This window comes from Chinchilla lanigera, unplaced genomic scaffold, assembly GCF_000276665.1.
Source record: "Chinchilla lanigera isolate Chin_1 unplaced genomic scaffold, ChiLan1.0 scaffold00049, whole genome shotgun sequence".
NCBI lineage: Eukaryota > Metazoa > Chordata > Mammalia > Rodentia > Chinchillidae > Chinchilla > Chinchilla lanigera.
The window spans coordinates 8774661-8791460 of NW_004955450.1; the positions used below are offsets into that span (position 1 = coordinate 8774661).

At 53.8% G+C, this 16800-nt stretch overlaps 1 protein-coding gene across 3 annotated transcripts in view; it reads right to left on the minus strand.

Annotated features, from left to right (window-relative positions):
* Window positions 1-16800, minus strand: part of Smad3 (SMAD family member 3) — a 94353-nt gene that overhangs the window by 27010 nt on the left and 50543 nt on the right. Inside the window, exon 1 of one of the 3 annotated variants that reach the window (XM_005393694.2) lies at window positions 9401-9509. The exons of the other annotated variants lie outside the window; for them this stretch is intronic. The gene's annotated coding sequence lies outside the window, so the exon portion shown is untranslated. Of the gene's footprint in view, window positions 1-9400; window positions 9510-16800 lie in introns of those variants that run through there. 3 annotated transcript variants of the gene reach the window in all.

Genomic DNA, 16800 nt, shown 5'->3' on the forward strand with positions numbered 1-16800 from the left:
AGAGGTTAAACCAACTTTCCTACAGCCCAGAGTTAATGTAAAATGAAGCCAGCCCGTGTGACTCACAGCCTGTGAACCTCTGAACGGGGCACGCCCCCATTCCTGACCTCAACTATATTACCAGACAAGACTGGGCTGGTTCAAAGGGATTAGTTTTTATTTATAGAGAACAACCTACCTGTCAGCTTTCGGCATCAACTTGCATAAAGTGTGACCTTACCCCAAATACTCATCTCAAGTTGAAGTGGCCCAAGCAGCATGTTCATAACTCAGAAACTGAACCTCCAGCATCCATTTCATCGAGATTCACTCTGTATCTTTCCATTTCCCCCCTCCCTTAACATCTGCTCTGCTAGGAAAGGCTATCTCCAAGCCTGGCTTTGCTGGTAAGTGCCATAAACCCACACTCACTGCCTGAGTGCATACACAATCGACAGCTGCCCTCTGTCATACCCGCCCCTGGACCCTGCCCCTGTCCCTGTCGCCGCAAGCAGGCCGCTTGCTCTGCCATCTCTGGGTCTGCTCAGCTGCAATAGTCTTCTTCACTTTTCTGGAGTTTCGCATTATGTATAGGTTTTTGTTTTGCTTTCCGGCTCAAAAGAAAAACCCAGGCTTGAGTGACCTGCATTTGGGTTCAGTGCTCACTACACAGACCTTCCAGGCAAGCAGAGAAAATTCGGGTGATTTAAAAGCCCCTTGCACTGGTCGCTTGGGGCCTGTGAATTCCTGACATTCCCCAAGATCCCTCCTGACAACCTTAGAACCTGCCCGCAGCCCAGGCAGCCCCAGGACAGCTGCTCCAGGGAGCAGCTCTAGGAAACGCGGCCTGCTGGCAGGGACGTGTGATGTGGGGGTTCACAATGTGCATCCCTTTGGGAAGCACAGGCAAAGCATCCTCTATGCCAGGCCAGGAGCTATGGTTTGAGTCCCCCAGCTGCAGGTGACAAACCACAGGGGTCAGGAGTTCAGAGAATAAAGTGCATGGGCGAGGTGACACAGGGTGTCCCCAAAACCCCGAGGAGCCCTCTGAGCCTCCGATCCACCGCGTCCCCCCTCGGCGAGGAAGGAGGCTGACACCGAGCGCCTGCCCAAGGTCAGGATGACCAATGCCACTTTTTTGTTGTTGTTCTATAATAGAACTTTCTAAGTTGTAAATTCTATTAAAGGAAAAAGTTACTAAAGAAAGAAATGGGGGACAGGGAGAAGAGAGATGAGTGATGAGGTACTTATCTAGCAAACAAGAAAAAGGAAAGAAAGAAATGACAAACCAGGCCGAACACTGCGTACAGCAGTCACTCTGAAAGCTTTTAACTCTTGTTATTTCAACTCCTTCTCCGGCTTAACATTCTTCTCGTTTGGCGTCACACAGAAAAAACCGACGAAGGTGACTGAGGTTACACTGCGAGCTCTCCCCGGTGACCACACCCCCAGCTCGGCTCGAGTTTCCCAAGCCCTGGAAGTATACGCGGGGCATGTTTTTAATATTCCAGATCCACTCCGCCACAAGGAGCTGAAGACAGGATTTCGTAAGCCTCGGCACCTCCCACTGCAGTGCGTCCACCAAGGACAGCCCCGTTTCCATTGGACCCTGCATGTGACAGTGCCGAGAGCTGTGGCCTTGAGCACTGCCAGCCTAAGGAAAACCAGACGACGACACGCAGCCTCACCGCTGTCTGGCCAGCAGCTAACACCACCTCCATTTCTCCCTGCAGCAGAGCAGCAGGCTCAGGACCTCAGCAAGTGCCCCCGGCAGATGGGGTGCCCTGAGTGGGAGCCCAAGAGGTCACAGGGGACCCTTGGTTGGAGGAAGAAGCCCCAGAACCCCTGGACTTGCCCTGTCAGGAGGGTTGGCGCCCACTGGAAACTGACCAAGACCATCTGGCCCGTGGGGAGTCACCTCCCAGGGTCAGCGCCAGGAGGCTCAGAAAGGGAGGCTTTGGGTCAATGGAGAAAGCTCCGCCAGACTGTGTCCTGTCCCCTCAACAGCACAGGACACCCAGAACTTTTCTGCATCCAGCTGGAGTGACTGGAAACCCGGAGTTTCTCTGCATTGGCACAAGTGATGCTGGGGTCAGGGCACTCATTCAGCAGAGGCTGGAGGTGTTCGGCGGCAGCCCTGGCCGCCTCCTGTCGAGGCCAGGAGCACCCCCCAGCTGCAATGCACGGACGTGTCTCTAGCTTGTGCCCACAGCTCCCTGAGGGGGGCAAATGTGCTGCCCCTACACCTCTTGAGAACCCCCAGGTTAAGGAAATGCCCCAGACGGGCGCAGGTGAAGGGAACAGGGAACCCCCCAGACCCCAGGGCAGGCGCTGGCCCAGCGCTTCTCATGGTGACTACACTGGAGACGGAGACCCGGCAGGGACGGGGGCCTCAGCACTTCGTCTCACAGGGGGAACATTCCCATGGTGTCGGACAACTCGCCCAGAGTCGCCCAGAAGAGCCAGAGGCAGTGTCTGGCCTGAACCTGGGTGTCACGCTCCAAACCCAGTTCTCTGTCACGGCAAAGAGTGTGAATGAGCAGAGGGTGCCCCTTAGCGCGGATGAAAGAGTCACCCGCGTAAACCCGGAGGAGGGGCTTGGGAGGGAGAGAGGAAGAGGAGGAAGCGAAAGAAGAGGAGGAGAAAGAGGAGGGGAAGGAGGGGAGGAGCTCGTTCGAGACCTTTCCATTTACCAGCTTTGGTTTTCACAAGCTGTCTTCCCTCCAAGCGCGTGGACAGGGAGTGCTTTTTCTCAAGAGTCGCGGGATCACAGAGCCCTCAAGTCACGAACAGATGCTACAAAGCTCTGGCCTGACCCCCGCCGACTGCAGCACACAGGAAAGCCGCTAGGGTCTGCGTACAGAGCCTCCCGAATGGCCGTTTCGCCCCGCTGGGACACTGCTGCTTACACCCACACGGAGCAGAGCTCATCCCAAAGACGGTTGATTCATCTTTAAGCGATCTCCCATGAGGTGGCCCTGGGTCACCTCACGGGCTGAAGGCAAAGATGCATTTAACCCCAGCTTTTCCTTCAATGCCCACCCCGAAGCTGATCTCATACAACACAGGGGTAGAAACCAAGTCACCAGGCTGGCGCGCTGAGAGGCCACCTCCCGCGCAGGCCGGGCCCCTGTCCCAGAGCGGCTCGTGGGCCCGGCGCCCGCAGACCCTGCCTCCAAACCACAGGTCCATGTGCACGGTCCATTTCAGGGAGAACAAAATAAAATTCAGAGCTGAAGCCACAGGACAAAAGGATTCCTTCTTCCTATAACCCCATGATGCTCCATTTGGGGAAACACAAAAATGAGCCGGGAAAACGTTTATCAGCCTTGAAAGACTAATTTTAGAGGCGAAGGTAAGAAAAGGGGAGAAAGAGGCAGGCTTGTTCCCTCCTCCTGAGCCCACTTCTCTGAAGAGGAGAAAGTAGGCGCCTCGGCAGCAAGGGAGGTGGAAATGGCCACCTCAAGCTTCCCCGAAGAAAGACAGGGAAAATATCTTTGTTCTCTTAGAATAATAAGAGCGGGGTATGGAAAAGCCTCCTCCCCCACAGCGGCAACTTCTCAAGTCTTATCTGCCGCTGGACTGCAGCATTAGCTCAGCTCAGAAAACAAACCATTCTCATTACGGGGCGCTTAGTCACTCTGTTTTTTTTTACTTTCCTCTGCAGAGCGGAGGCCGGAGTCTCCTCTCTCCCTTTCTCCCCAGCGTGACTCAGGGCCGTGGGCAGGCGGCACACGTGGGGCTGGGCTCCGCTTTCTTTTTTCCCAGAGTCAACTCTCACGGCCTTCCAGAGCCAGGCGAGCAAAACCGGACAATGACAAACACCCGGCTGCCTTGCTCTACACAACAAACGGCAGTTTCCAAAGACTTGGAGAAAAAGCAGACAGGCGTGCGTGACGGTGGAGCTGGGGGCGGGAGGTTCTGTGTTAATTGTACAGTTTTGATTTCCCTGGTGATGACTCACCAGGCGGAGATAGCATGATGTCCCAAATGCCACGGAAGGTGCAGTGTGTCAAGCCGTGTAGCGTGTTACCCGTGTGACCAGGGGTACTCAAGCGGGGGCAGGAGGTGGAGCTTAGGCCAAGGCCTCCCTGGACTCCTCCCTTACACACTCCTAGTGAGGTCTATATCCTCAGCCCTTGTTCCCTACTTTTAAGAGAGATCCCACAACTTTCAGGCTTCTCAAACCCTAGTTTGGCTAGGGAGGCAAAGAGCAGGGGAGCGGAAGTTGCGTGTGTGTGTGTGTGTGTGTGTGTGTGTGAGAGAGAGAAAGAGAGAGAGAGAGAGAGAGAGAGAGAGAGAGAGAGAGAGAGTCCACTGGTAGCAAAGTTAGGATCATGGAGTATGTAACTAACCGGTGCTTGTAGATCACACAGTCTGGGCAGGACAACCCTGGTTGTCCCCCCACCAACACACTCCTTCCTCCCAGGGCACAGCCTCGCCGGCCTGTCAGCAAACAGCGGGTGTCCCCTGTATCCCAGCACCAGTGACCAGGACACTCACAGAGCCGCACAGCATTCCTCTCCATCTCGGGTACAGACTTCCTATTGGGCCTCAGCAAAAGGCTCTGGTTCATTGGGGGCAACTTCACCCAAGACCTCAAAGAACCCCTCTGGGGAGGAAGGCAGGAATTCCAAAGGACACAGGGGAAGGCTTCTGATGACACAGGCGGGCTCCTGCAGCGCGAGCCTGGCAAGAGCCCCGATGCTACCCTTGTCCACTCTTGGCTTTCGCAGCCAGAAGCTGCGTCCCTGGAAAGCAACAACCAAGAGAACACAAAAGAGGACACTCTCTCCCTAGGTCCTGGACACTCACAACTGTCTCATGTATTCAGTCTCCCTGGGCCCGCCCACCACCAAATAATATTCCACGGCCACAGCGTCGGGTGGCTCTTCCTGCCTGCAAGCTCGGTCCGTCCTCTCTCCTTGGAGTCCTACAGCCCCTACCACCCCTGTCACTTAGCACCAAAGGCCTGGTGTGACTATGTAACTCTGTGATTCCGGCTGCCCTGCCCAGTGGGGCCAGGATCCCACAGAGACCCAGCTTAATGCACTGAATGAACCAGGTCAAGCTGGCTCCGCTCCACGCGTCTCAGAAGACGTAGGAAAGGGACCGAGGCCAACCAAGGGGCTGAGCCTGGTGGCAAAGTGACTCAGACACACATCACAGCCAGAAGCCCGGTATCAGGGATCGGCTGGCCTTGAGGGGTGCGATTAGAATGGCGGGGGCGGATGGCACGAGGGCCAGTTAGTGCAGGAAGTAAGAAAACGCTTTTGAATGTGGACGCTCCGCCGTGGCCCCTGCTGTGCCAGACAGACCAAGCCCCCGTGGCTAAGGCCGCAGGGAGACGTCAGTATCGCGCAACCTCTGCTTGACAAACACTAGTCACCTGGAGATTTTTAGCAGCTGGATCTGCCGGCCGAGAAAGCATGCAGACCTCTGGGCGCCATCTCGGAGCAGACAGGTCCTCACTCTGGCTGTGCCCAGGACCAGGTGGCTCGGCAGGCACGGCCCCACCTGGTCTCTCATGTCACCCTGGCACCTTCTAACCTCCTATTACCTGGGAAGGACACCGGGAAAGGCAGGTGTCTGTGTCCACACGTCCCACCCCTCACTGCCTGCCTGCACACCTGGGACATCCACGGCGCCATGGCCAGTGAGTGACCCAGAGTGCGATGCTGGCTGGGCACGGGGACGCGGACGGCAACTCAAAGTGCGTTCTTCTCAACTGTGGGGGGAGCTACACTCAGAGAGGGCAAGAGGGGCCTTCAGGGCTCTGACTCCTTCTGAAGGTGAGAAACACAAAACTCCAAGCCCCACAGCAAGACCAGCAAAACAGTGGCAGTCAGCTGGCGTGCAAGAGCGGCAGAAAAGTGACCCAGAACAACTTCCTGGAAGGAGGTGGCTTCAAAGTGGAGGGAGGAGGGAGGCGCAGCATGGCGGAGCTCACATCAGAGGCCGTGAACAGAGGGTGCAGGTCCCTGACACACCCTGTGGCCAGAGCTGGTGACACAAGTCACGCTGGGGGCCCAGGACCGCATTTCCCCACGGTTCCTCCTGAGTGAACTGCAGAGTTTCACCCTACATCAGGGTTCTGTGGTCCCAAAACCATCAATGGCCCCAAATGGGGAGCCCAGCTATGTTGCAGTTGCACAAAGAAGCAAGGGTTATGATGCAGGGCATCACCCTCACTCGGAGGTGTGCGCCAGTGCCGCCGCTGCCTGTCACTCAAGGAAACCGGCTGCTGAGGCCAGCTTGGAACGCAGCCGGGCTCTCCCGCTCCTGGGCCACAGGCACGGCCCGCACGACGCTGGGGCAATGGTGGAAATGGCAAACCGGGGCTGGCGGCACGAAGCAACCACTGCTTCTTGAGCACCCGGGGAAGCAGCAGAGAGCAGCAGCAGCTGGGCCAGGATACCAGGTGGCTGGTGGGGCTTGGTGGCGGGGCACCGGGGCTCTCCTCTGACCCCACCCCAAGCACAGGCATGAACCCTGCCTTCCTGTGATCAGGCGTGCCGTCACGCACCAGGAGTGACCTAACCCCTAAGTCACCCCCACCGCATCCTGCGCTATTTTGCGTGTCCATCCCCTGCATAGGTGGGAGGAGACACGGAGAGGGCGCCCCTCGTATCCAAGTACTGGCTCTGTCCCCACACCACCGAAGCCTCTGCTTACCCTGGCGCCACCAAACAGCCCCCTCCCCACTCCACGCCACTGACCACCGGCTGCCCTGTCCAACCTTCAGGGCCAGCTCCTCGCCAGCAAAAAGGCTCCAGTGGGGAAGATGGTCAAGGGGTTCGTGCGGGAGGTCACACCTAGTGGGAGGCACTTATCATCTGTCATTTCTGCACCAAGAACATTGCCCAACGGCAGGGCTGAGAAGCCACCCTTGAATTTTAAAGTAGTTCCTGGAACAAGCTGGTGCAAGGTCAGGAGTCTATGAGAGGTGAGAATATTCTAGAATGATCATCTGGGACACTGTGTCCTTTTTTTTTTAAATGCACATGCCTCTCTGACACAGGCCGAGAGGGTAACAGCCCCCTCTGCTCTCCAGAGCTCGGCTCGGAGCTGAAATCCCCACTTCCTCCGCTGGGCTCCAGAGGGCAATGCCTGGAGCTGGTTACCGAGTATGAGCTGTTCCCCGTGGGGCCTCATGAGCAAGTCAGCCACTGCCTGGAACCCGATTCCTTCCGTCCCCTGCACGGGCCACCAAGCCTGGCCCAGAGCAAACAGCAGACACTTTGCACACCCCCTGACCCCATGCACTGGAAATGTAAGCCCAAACGAATACTAAATAAGTACTTTTTCTTTCAAAACACATGTTGATAAAAATCTCTGCCTAAGGAACTTGTAACACGGAAATGTAACAAAAAACTCACAAAGCTTTCAAATAAAAAAAAATTCCCAAAGGTCAACATTCCTCCCTTTCTATCTATATAATGAAATATTACCTAGACATAAAAAAGGAATTTACTACCAAAACATGCAAAACCTTGCGTGAATTTAAAAGTAATTATGTGAGGACAAAAAAAAGTCAGACAAAAGGAATACATATGGTATATTCCCATTTACACATGATTTTAGGAGAAGCCTCTGCCAGAGAAAATACAGAGAGGGATAACGGCAGGACCACCCACGTGCGTGGGGTAGGCAGAGGTAGAGATGGGGCCGGTGAAGGGAAGAGAGGGAGGAGCCTCCCGCCAGCCCTGCCCTGGGTACCACTTCCACAGGAAGCCAGGAGAAGCAAGCCCCACCCACTCTCAGTGGAGACCTCAGGAAGACAGAGATGGGGCCATAAGGACATCCATGTGTCCTTCTTGTCTCTTTCAGAACTCACGGTCCTCTTAGGGCAAACACAGGCATAGCTTCCACCCACGCCTGCTGATCGGGGAACATACGAACCCCAAGCTAGGGCACGGATAAAGACAACCAGAATTCCAGTGACCCACCACTTTTGATACGTTCACATTTCCCAGCCTTGTACCACAGCCAGAGTCAAACCTGGCTTTAGAAGGGACGATGCCAGGGAAAGCACAGGAAGGGGCTCAGGTATCAGGAGCTGCCTGCTACACCAGCGCTAGCACCCAGCCAGCCTCAGGGCCCCCAGGGGTGCCGCATGCTTCAGAACTTCCTAATGTTCTTTAATTCCAACCTAGGGCGCTCGGGAAGCCTGTGTTTAACTCTCAAATCAAACCACTTTCTTCCCTGTCTTGCAAAGGGTGAAAGGCCAGAAAGGGAAGGATTTCATCGCACTGTGAGAGGAGTCGCTCCCCTCCCTCTAGTAAAACTCCTGGCACGAGCAGACAGGGTAGGGCATCGGGGCAGGAAACCAAATGCTGCTGTCTTAACATTTAATCCGAAAACCTGGCAGCTGTAATCCCAGCATTATGGGAAGCTGAGACAGGAGGATCCAAGTTTGATCCCACCCTTGGCAACCTACTAAGACCGTGTCTCAACGTTTTTAAAAAAGGGCCAGAGACGTAGCTCAGTGCAAAATCTCTGGGTTTAATCTCCAGTACAGGAAAAGAAAGGAGAGAAAAGGACAGGGGAAAGGGAAAGGGAAAGAAAACCAAAGAGACAGACCTAGATGTCATTGGGCCTCTGAGGTTTATATTTTTACCCCCAGTGAGAGAAAAAGAAGAAATCTGGTTAACATCCTGGAGGCCCATGTGAATGAATAGAGACCCCTGTCTCTCTTCTTTTCCAAGACAAGCAAGCACAGCACACAAGAATCACCACACCTGGAACCCTTTCTTGTTTTTGAGACAGGGTCTCGCTATGTAGTCCAAGTTAGCCTTGATGCACTGTGTAGCCCAAACTGGCCTCAAGCTCAAGGTGATCCTCCTGCCTCAGCCTCCCGAGTGCTGGGATTAGTGTCCACCACTATACCCGGCTAGAAACTAGTTCGTACGTTTCTTTGGGTAGCTGCTTCAGATCCAGATCTGCCCAGGCGGGGGTCTTAATGCCTCACAACACTGGGGCTCGGGGGTCATGACAGGCACAGAGGGCCGCCTGCTTTACCATGGGCCGAGCATCAGCTACAGTTGCTTAGCACTGACCAAATGCCAAAAAACAGGCAAAGAGAAAGCATATTTTAAAAACTGATCTTTCACATCATCCCCAGTCAGCGACCTTCGGCCTTGGGCTCGGATGATTCCTGGATGGAGCTTGCAGGTCTTGCGGGGAGGGGAGCTATAGAACCAAGGTACTTTGAAATCTCCGCTGGGCTCTGGCAGGGGCTGCTCTTACTGATCCAGACATAGCAGTTACGACGCTGGGCACAACTGCACACACATCTGAAGCCGTCTGAAGCCAGTGGCAGGCCTGACCCAGGAGATGGTGAGGAAATCCAAGGGAGTCAGGCAGAGCGAGACGCCAGGAGCACCAGCGTCCCCCTTCGAGGGGCAGGGACAGTACTCACCCCTGCAAGTGTCTGAGGACAGCCCGGCACCGCAGTGGCAGCGAGAGGCTCCCTCCCCACAGGCTGCAGGCTCGGGCACCCTCTGGCCTCTGGTGGTGACCGCTGCCCAGGCAGGCTCAGCCCTGGTGGCCTGAGCGGGGGACAGGGTCCCAGGAACAGAACGGAGTACAGGGCCATGAGTAACGCCTCTGCCTCACCCACGCAGAGGTTTGCTTTGGGAATGTGGCTTCCCGTCATCCCAAGAATGCGCACCCCACCCAGGGAGAGACAGCCGGAAGAGCTTTCGCAGCCTTCTGCCAGCAACTCTGAGAGCCACGGGGAGAGGAGACTGGGGGGTCCTGCCTGGGGTGCTGGGACTAAGTGTGCCGAGCGGAGGTCACGGGGCAGGAGGGAGGGAACACACACCCTCCCTGCCCACGGCCTCTCTTGTTCTCTGCTACTAAGAGGAAAAGCCCTAGAAACACCCACAAGAGCAACTGCAGGGGACGCCCGGCCTGTCTACAAGCCCGTTCCAAACACTTCCAGAAAGGAGCAAGACAGTCTGCCCCGGGCACGCTCAGCAGATTAGCAGGAAAAACCCGACTTGGGAGAAACTAACAACCCCAAACAAAACTGGTAATGGCAAAAATTATACTTCTTAAACGTTCGATGAAAATTAAAAACAGACCAAAGGAGCACATGTCTTGCCAGTGTGTAAAAAAAAATTTTGAAAAATTTACCCGGGGAAAAAAAATAATACATTTCAAAGAAAAAAAAAAAATTCAACACAAAATAAAACTGAAAGCAGCAGAACCTGAAGACAATGAAAGTCTCTGACTTTAAAATGGATGAAAGAATCCATAACTCGGAGACACGGAAGATTTTAACCCAGGAAAACTACACTTGGTTGACATAGTGATGTACAAGAAGACCCCAGAAGCTAAACTACAATTGGTGCCAACAAGCAAGCAACCAAATCAAAGACAACCAAATTTTGGGGTGAAACGAAGATGGAAAAGAAGTGACCCTGAGGTAAATAATTTCAGTTACAAACGTGAAAAAGAGCACAAGTCCAGGACAACTTCAAGGTGACAAGCGGAAACAGCTGAGGGATGACAGCGACCTGCAGAGACCCTTAGCCACTCGAAATGACAGTGTGACCTACCTGGGAACATGCACCTGGGAGGAATGGTAAGAAGAAATATGTTCCGTGCTATTCCACCAAGGCGGTCAAATATGATCCTAGGCAGAGCCACAGAAGCAGTCTGACGTGTCCTGGACCTCCCAGCATCACTGGACATGCCCATGCCTACCTAGGTGGGACCTGATGAACAGACTTGCTGGGAAGACCCCAGGGACCCTTCAGCCCCAGCCCTGCCCACTGGCCTGACCGTGAGAAGTGTGTCTGGGGTCGCAGATCCTTTTGCGAGTGACATTGGTCCACACAGGTTGCTGGGAACCAGGGACGCCAGCATCCAGGGACCTCCATCCTCTGCCTCAGGGGCTGGGGGAGGAAGTGTCTGCAGGGGTAGAGGTTAGCCAAGGAGGGTGGGGATTTAATCTTTACTTCTCCTACAATAAGCCTGTACTTTGGCAGGGGACAGGTAAAGAAGGGAACCCCGTGAAATCAGTGCTGTGATCACATGTCCATTTTCTAAGATTCATCCTGCCAGGAAGTGGAGCAAAATGGGCAGAAATAAAAGGCACAAAGATGAGCTAGAAAACTGACATTCAGAGAAGAAAGGACAAGGGCTAAAGCATGCTGATGAAAAAGGGAAAAGAAAGCATGATTTTAAGCAGCCTCTCGGGAACTGACTGGTTTGATAAGAGGACAGGTGATACAAAGGAGACAAAAATTATTCCTATTATTGTGTTTAGGCTGCTGGAAGCATAGTGCTGCTATTTATTAGCACAAATACACAGAAGGAAAAATAAATTGGGGGAGTTAGAAGATTCCCACTTCCTAACTGTAAAACATACTCTAAAGCTACAGTAATCAAGATAGTGTGGTACCAGCATAAAGACAGGCAGAGAGGTTAATGAAACAAAATACAGAGCCCAAAACGAATACTTGCATGTATTCAAAATGGTATCTGATAGAATGCCAGGTGCTAACAATCTGTTTTTCAATGAGCAAAAGTTTTTTCAACAAGTGGTACTGGGAAAAATGGATATCCGCATGCAAAAAGTTTAATACCTTACCTAACATCGCATGCAAAAATTAGCTCAAAATGCCTCAGACCTAAATGTAAGGCGTAAAACTATAAAAATTTTATTTTTTTTCCGGTACCAGGAATTGAACTCACAACCTTGTGCTTGCCAGGCAGGTGCTGTGCCGCTGAGCTAAATCCCCAGTCCAAAACTATAAAAATTTTAGAAGATAACATAGAGGAAAAGTTTTACGACTGGATTTGTCAATGATTTCTTGGTATGTCACAAACAGCTTGGGTGACAAATGACAAAACAGACCCTAAACTAAAATTAAAAATTTTCTGCATCAATTTTGTGCATTATCAACACAGTAAAACTCCAACCCACAGAATTAAAGAAAATATTTGCAGATTTCATGTCTTACATGGAACTAGTACACAGAATATATAGAGAGCTCCTATATATTCACACACAACTCCTACATAGAGAACTCACCAACAAAAAGGCAAATAGCTCCATTAAAAAATGAAGACTTCAATAGATATTTCTCCAAAGATACACAAATGACCAACAACCCCATGAAAAGCTGCTGATCATCATTAATCACTAAGGAAATGCAAACCGACACAAGGAGGTGCCACTCACGCCCACTAGGATGCCCACTGTTTTAAAAGTTTGACGTTAAACTGGGCATGGTGGGGCACACCTGTAATCCCAGTACTTGGGAGGCTGAGGCAGGAGGATCACCTTAAGTTCAAGACCAGCCTAGGCTACATAGTGAGTCCAAGGCCAGCCTGAACTACATACTGAGAAACTGTCTCAAAAAAAAAAAGTCTGAGATTTACAAAATGGGTAGGTATTAAAGAACATCCCACTCTAAGAATCAGAGACTCCTGGGTCACATATACTTATGCAGAAGGTCCAGATGACTGGGGAAGTCAAGATGGATTCATTGCAAATTTATTTGCAATGAAGTCAGGGTAGAGGTCAAGTTTTAAGCCAAAGGCAATGAACTGATAGCTGAGGAAGTTTGCTCTGGGAACAGCTAGGTTTGTGCGTCTCCCCAGTCTTGGGTACTTAGGCTGCCTCTCCCCTCGGCTGACCATTGGGCTTGGTTGGTTTCAAACACATCACCATGGGGCTATATGTCTTTGCACACAATATACTGCAAAAGCCAGGCCAGGTCAGACACTCACCAAATTCAAGAGTAAAATGCCGCAGAAAAGGAGGGAGAGGAACAGGGGGTGGGTGTGCAGGAGCCTTCACAGGCTCTGTCTGCATGTTTAGTTTAGAAAAAAAAAAAAAAAAAAGCGGGGGAGAATCACAAATATCCAAAGCAGATATGAAAAATACTAACACTTGTTAAACCTAACAGAAGGCATACAGGTAAGTCACCTTTGCCTGCTACTTGAACACTGTACATTTTATACAGCAGTGACAACACACACACACACACACACACACACACGCAGGCATGCACACACGCACGCACATGGATGACAGGCATCTGAGAGGGGTGTCTACCCAGCAAAGAGGCAGCTGAGAAAATCAAAGTTCAAAGCACTTTGGTATGTAAACACTTGGGAAATTCTTGGCCTGAAAGAATATACACAGCAACGTGTTAACTTGTCCTGTCTTCTAAAAAATTTTGTTGTTATAAAGAAAACGGAATTTTTAAAAAGTAAGTAGAAGGGAAAGTGAAAACTTATTTAGAGAAGGCCTGCTTGGTTCCAGGCGCTTTGCACGATGCTCCAGACATCAGCTCAGCTCGGCTCACAGTGGGGCCCAGGCTGCCATGACCCCTTCCTTCCCAGAGCGCAAGGCCACCGGCCGAGGTCACACACAACCAGCCAGGCAGCCAGGCTCCTGGCCCAGGCGTGAGAAGGACTCACCAGGCCAACCTCCCCGCACCCACCGTTCAGGTCGCTGTCCCCTCTGGACCCCACCTCCCGCCCCTCACGAAGCCTAGGCCCAGACTGCTGACGCCTGGCACAGCGGGGAGCCTTCTCTGCCACCTCCTCCCCTGCAGGCCACAGCCAGGCCACTCTTCCCAGCACCCGCCAGCTCCCGCGGGAGCCCCAGTGACCACAGCTGCCTCCGGGCCCCGGACACAGCCCAGCCGGCAGGCCGCGGGGAGGCTCCGACCCCACCTCCACTGCTCGCTGGCTAAGGACCCGCCACCTCTTTAAGCCCCTGTGCCTGGCGGTCGGAGGGAACCCAGCGGACTGCTCCCCACCATGGGGCTCAGGGCACGGTGCACTCTCAGTAGGGCCAGGCGGGGCAGTGATCGCAAGTGCATGGCCCTGTGGGACGGTGCTGTACAAGGCCCCACCAGCACGCCCTCCAGTCCTGGCTTCAGCATCCCTGCCAGCAGGGCCATGCCTTTAATAACATCATCCCCTCCCACACACAGCACGCATGCCGCAGTCCCCAAGGAGAGGGGACTGGGGCCTTACAGATGAGGCGACGAAGCCCTCTAAGACCTCCAGGATGGAAGAGCCGTGGACATAAGACCTCTGGGCACTCCACAGCGGCTTCCTTGGTGCTCTGCCTCTGTCTGTCTGTCTCACACACACTCCAGAGGAAACGACACCCCAGGGCTTCACCTCAACAGCCAGGGGATAGCACTCCAAAGGCCCTCTGCACCCCTCCGCAGCTCAGCAACAGCGAAGGCCTGGGTCATCGGAGCCAGGGGGCCACCGGGGGCCGTCTGCAGACACGGGTGTTGTGTGTGCAGCCTTGGGACCACCAGCCTATGTCAAGGAAGGGAGAAGCCACTGTCTTCTGTGGCCAGGGTGGCATTCAGTGGGCACTAAAATGCCCAGGAGAGGGTGATCTGACCACGCCGTCCCGTCGCCTGCAGAGCAGTCATTTGGAATCTCAGGTGCCAGATGCATAAGGCCATGCAGCCAGGCACCCGGGGACAGGAGCGCTGGCCACAGGCTCAGAAGCACAGGCCGCGGCCCCAGCGCTGCCCCTTACTCCTTGAATCTTTCAGCTGCCTCATTCAGGAAAATGAGAGAGTGAGAACAGATCATCCTGAATGTCCCCGCCAAGTTTGCGAATTATTGGGAAAGCGCTCTCTTCCGGGGAACATCTGAGCCCGCCCTCCCCTCCCCCAAAGTCCCAGGCTTAAAACCAAAGCACCTCTTGCTCCCTCCCCCATCTGCTTCCACTCGGGTCTGGAGTGCGGGCCCCTAAGAAGTCCTCCCGATCCTTTTCTAATTTGTAGTTAATTACAAGGAACTGCGCTTGTACTCAGTTCGGGGTTCGCAAATGGAAAATACTAATGACTGTAAATTCATTTCAGATTTGGCTCCATAGTTCCTGGCAATAAGATCATACTTTATTTCCCTTCTCATTGTTTTTAGCGGCAAATGGAAACACAGCCCAGCCTCAAAAAATGCGTTAAAAATTCCAATTAGGCTTTTCTGAGGATAAGAAAAAAACAACCACAGAGTATCGGCACCAGGGCCAGCTTCCGTTACAATAAGGGAGATGGCGGCCGCCTATGGAAAGGGGCCCAGTGGCCCGATGGGACACACCAGGAGGAGAGGAAAGAGGTGGTATGCAGGGCTTTTCCCTTCCACCGGCAGCCACCAGATTCACCCTGCTATGAAGACAACCACCTGGAGGAGAGCTGCAGACCCCATGCCCTTTGGCGGGGCCGCTGCATCCGCCCCAGTGTCACAACACTGCATGGGCCATAAACAAGCTGGGCAGGCACTCAAAGGGGAGGGACCGCTGGGCAAGGAGGTGTGACATGTCAGAGGACTTCGCAGATGATGCTATGCAGGGAGGACAGAGACCGGAGGCAGGGCACGGACTGGGGTTGTTTAGGAGCCCAAGGAAGAGCCTGTTAGACAGAAAACCCAACAGGCCGCGGCAGAGCAGCGTGGGGTGGCGACAGCCTGCTGAGCATAAAACGCTGGCTGTCACTGGCACCCTCCTGGTTCTGGCACAGCTAAGCATAGCCCGTCCTTCGTCTGCCAGGACAACAACCCGAACTTACTCATGAGCTCATCTTCCTAGATATGGAAACTGGGCTCACAGCTGCCCCAGCCACACGGCTGGTCAGTGCAGGAGCAGGGACCTGACCCGGACCTCCCATCCTATGCTCTCCCCACCCCCGCCCCCACCAAGTCCTCCCATCGCAAACCCCCAAGGCCCCTGCCTCCCAAAGCGGGGGGAAGCCTGGGAATCCTGGCTTCTGGGTGCACTGCCCCCTGGGGAAGCACCAGTCTGTCATTCCTGGCCCAACCTCCATCTTGCCAGTAGAGGGGGTACAGCTGCCAGGGGGCAGGCTGGGGCTCAAACACCCTCGGTGTGAGTGTTCCTTGATTTTCCACCTCATCCGATGGAAAACAGTGCGGGTGTCCTGGCAGGACTCTGAGGATTAAGCTCCTTACCAGCAAGCGTTTAATTCTCAATGTCCACTTCCTGTGTCCACTTTCCTCCTTGTTACACTAGGACCGGGGGAAGCCGTGACGTGGATGCAGGAGGCCCCAGCACGCTAAGTAGATGTTCAGATAGGGAGGTAAGGCACACCCTCAGATATATGTAACAGGCTGCGTGGCTGACGTCTGAGGACTCAGTTTCCCCTTCTGCAGAGTGAAGGGCTTGCTAGTTAACCCGCCCAGGTACCTTGTCTCTAACACGTAAGACCCCTCTAGTGGGCACCAGTCAGAACCGGGTCCCCTGCAGTCTGCTCAGGGCATGCGTGCGCTGGAGATCAGCTGGGCTGGGAGGGCAACGTTCTGAGCCTGCCCTGCATCATGAGGGCAGGGGGCAGCCTGGAGGGACAGAGGGACACCACTGGGGCTCACACATACTCAAATTCTCTGTCTTGCTCGTGCAATGTTAGCCAGGCAGGGTCCGGGAAAAGCACTGCATCCTGGCAGGCAGATTTCCCAAGGATGGGGGGACTGGCCACTTTGACACCAAGCAAGGCCTCCCAAGACGATAGGAGCAAGCTTCACTTCCGGACCAGCCCCTGACCCCGTCTCAGAAGTGAGGTACATAGCTAAGTCAGGAATCTGGAGTAAGCCGCCGCGTGACCTCCAGGAAGTTACATGTCTGAGAATCAGTTTCCTCCTTGTTACACCAGGACCGGGGGAAGCCGTGACGTGGACGGTGACCAGGTCCCCGCATTGTCAGTGCCCGGCATGCGACGGTGTCAGCCACAGCTCAACATCCGGGAGCACTGCGACGGCTCTTACAAATCAAACATACGCACTGAAAATGAAAACAAAATCCCGAGCACGTAACTC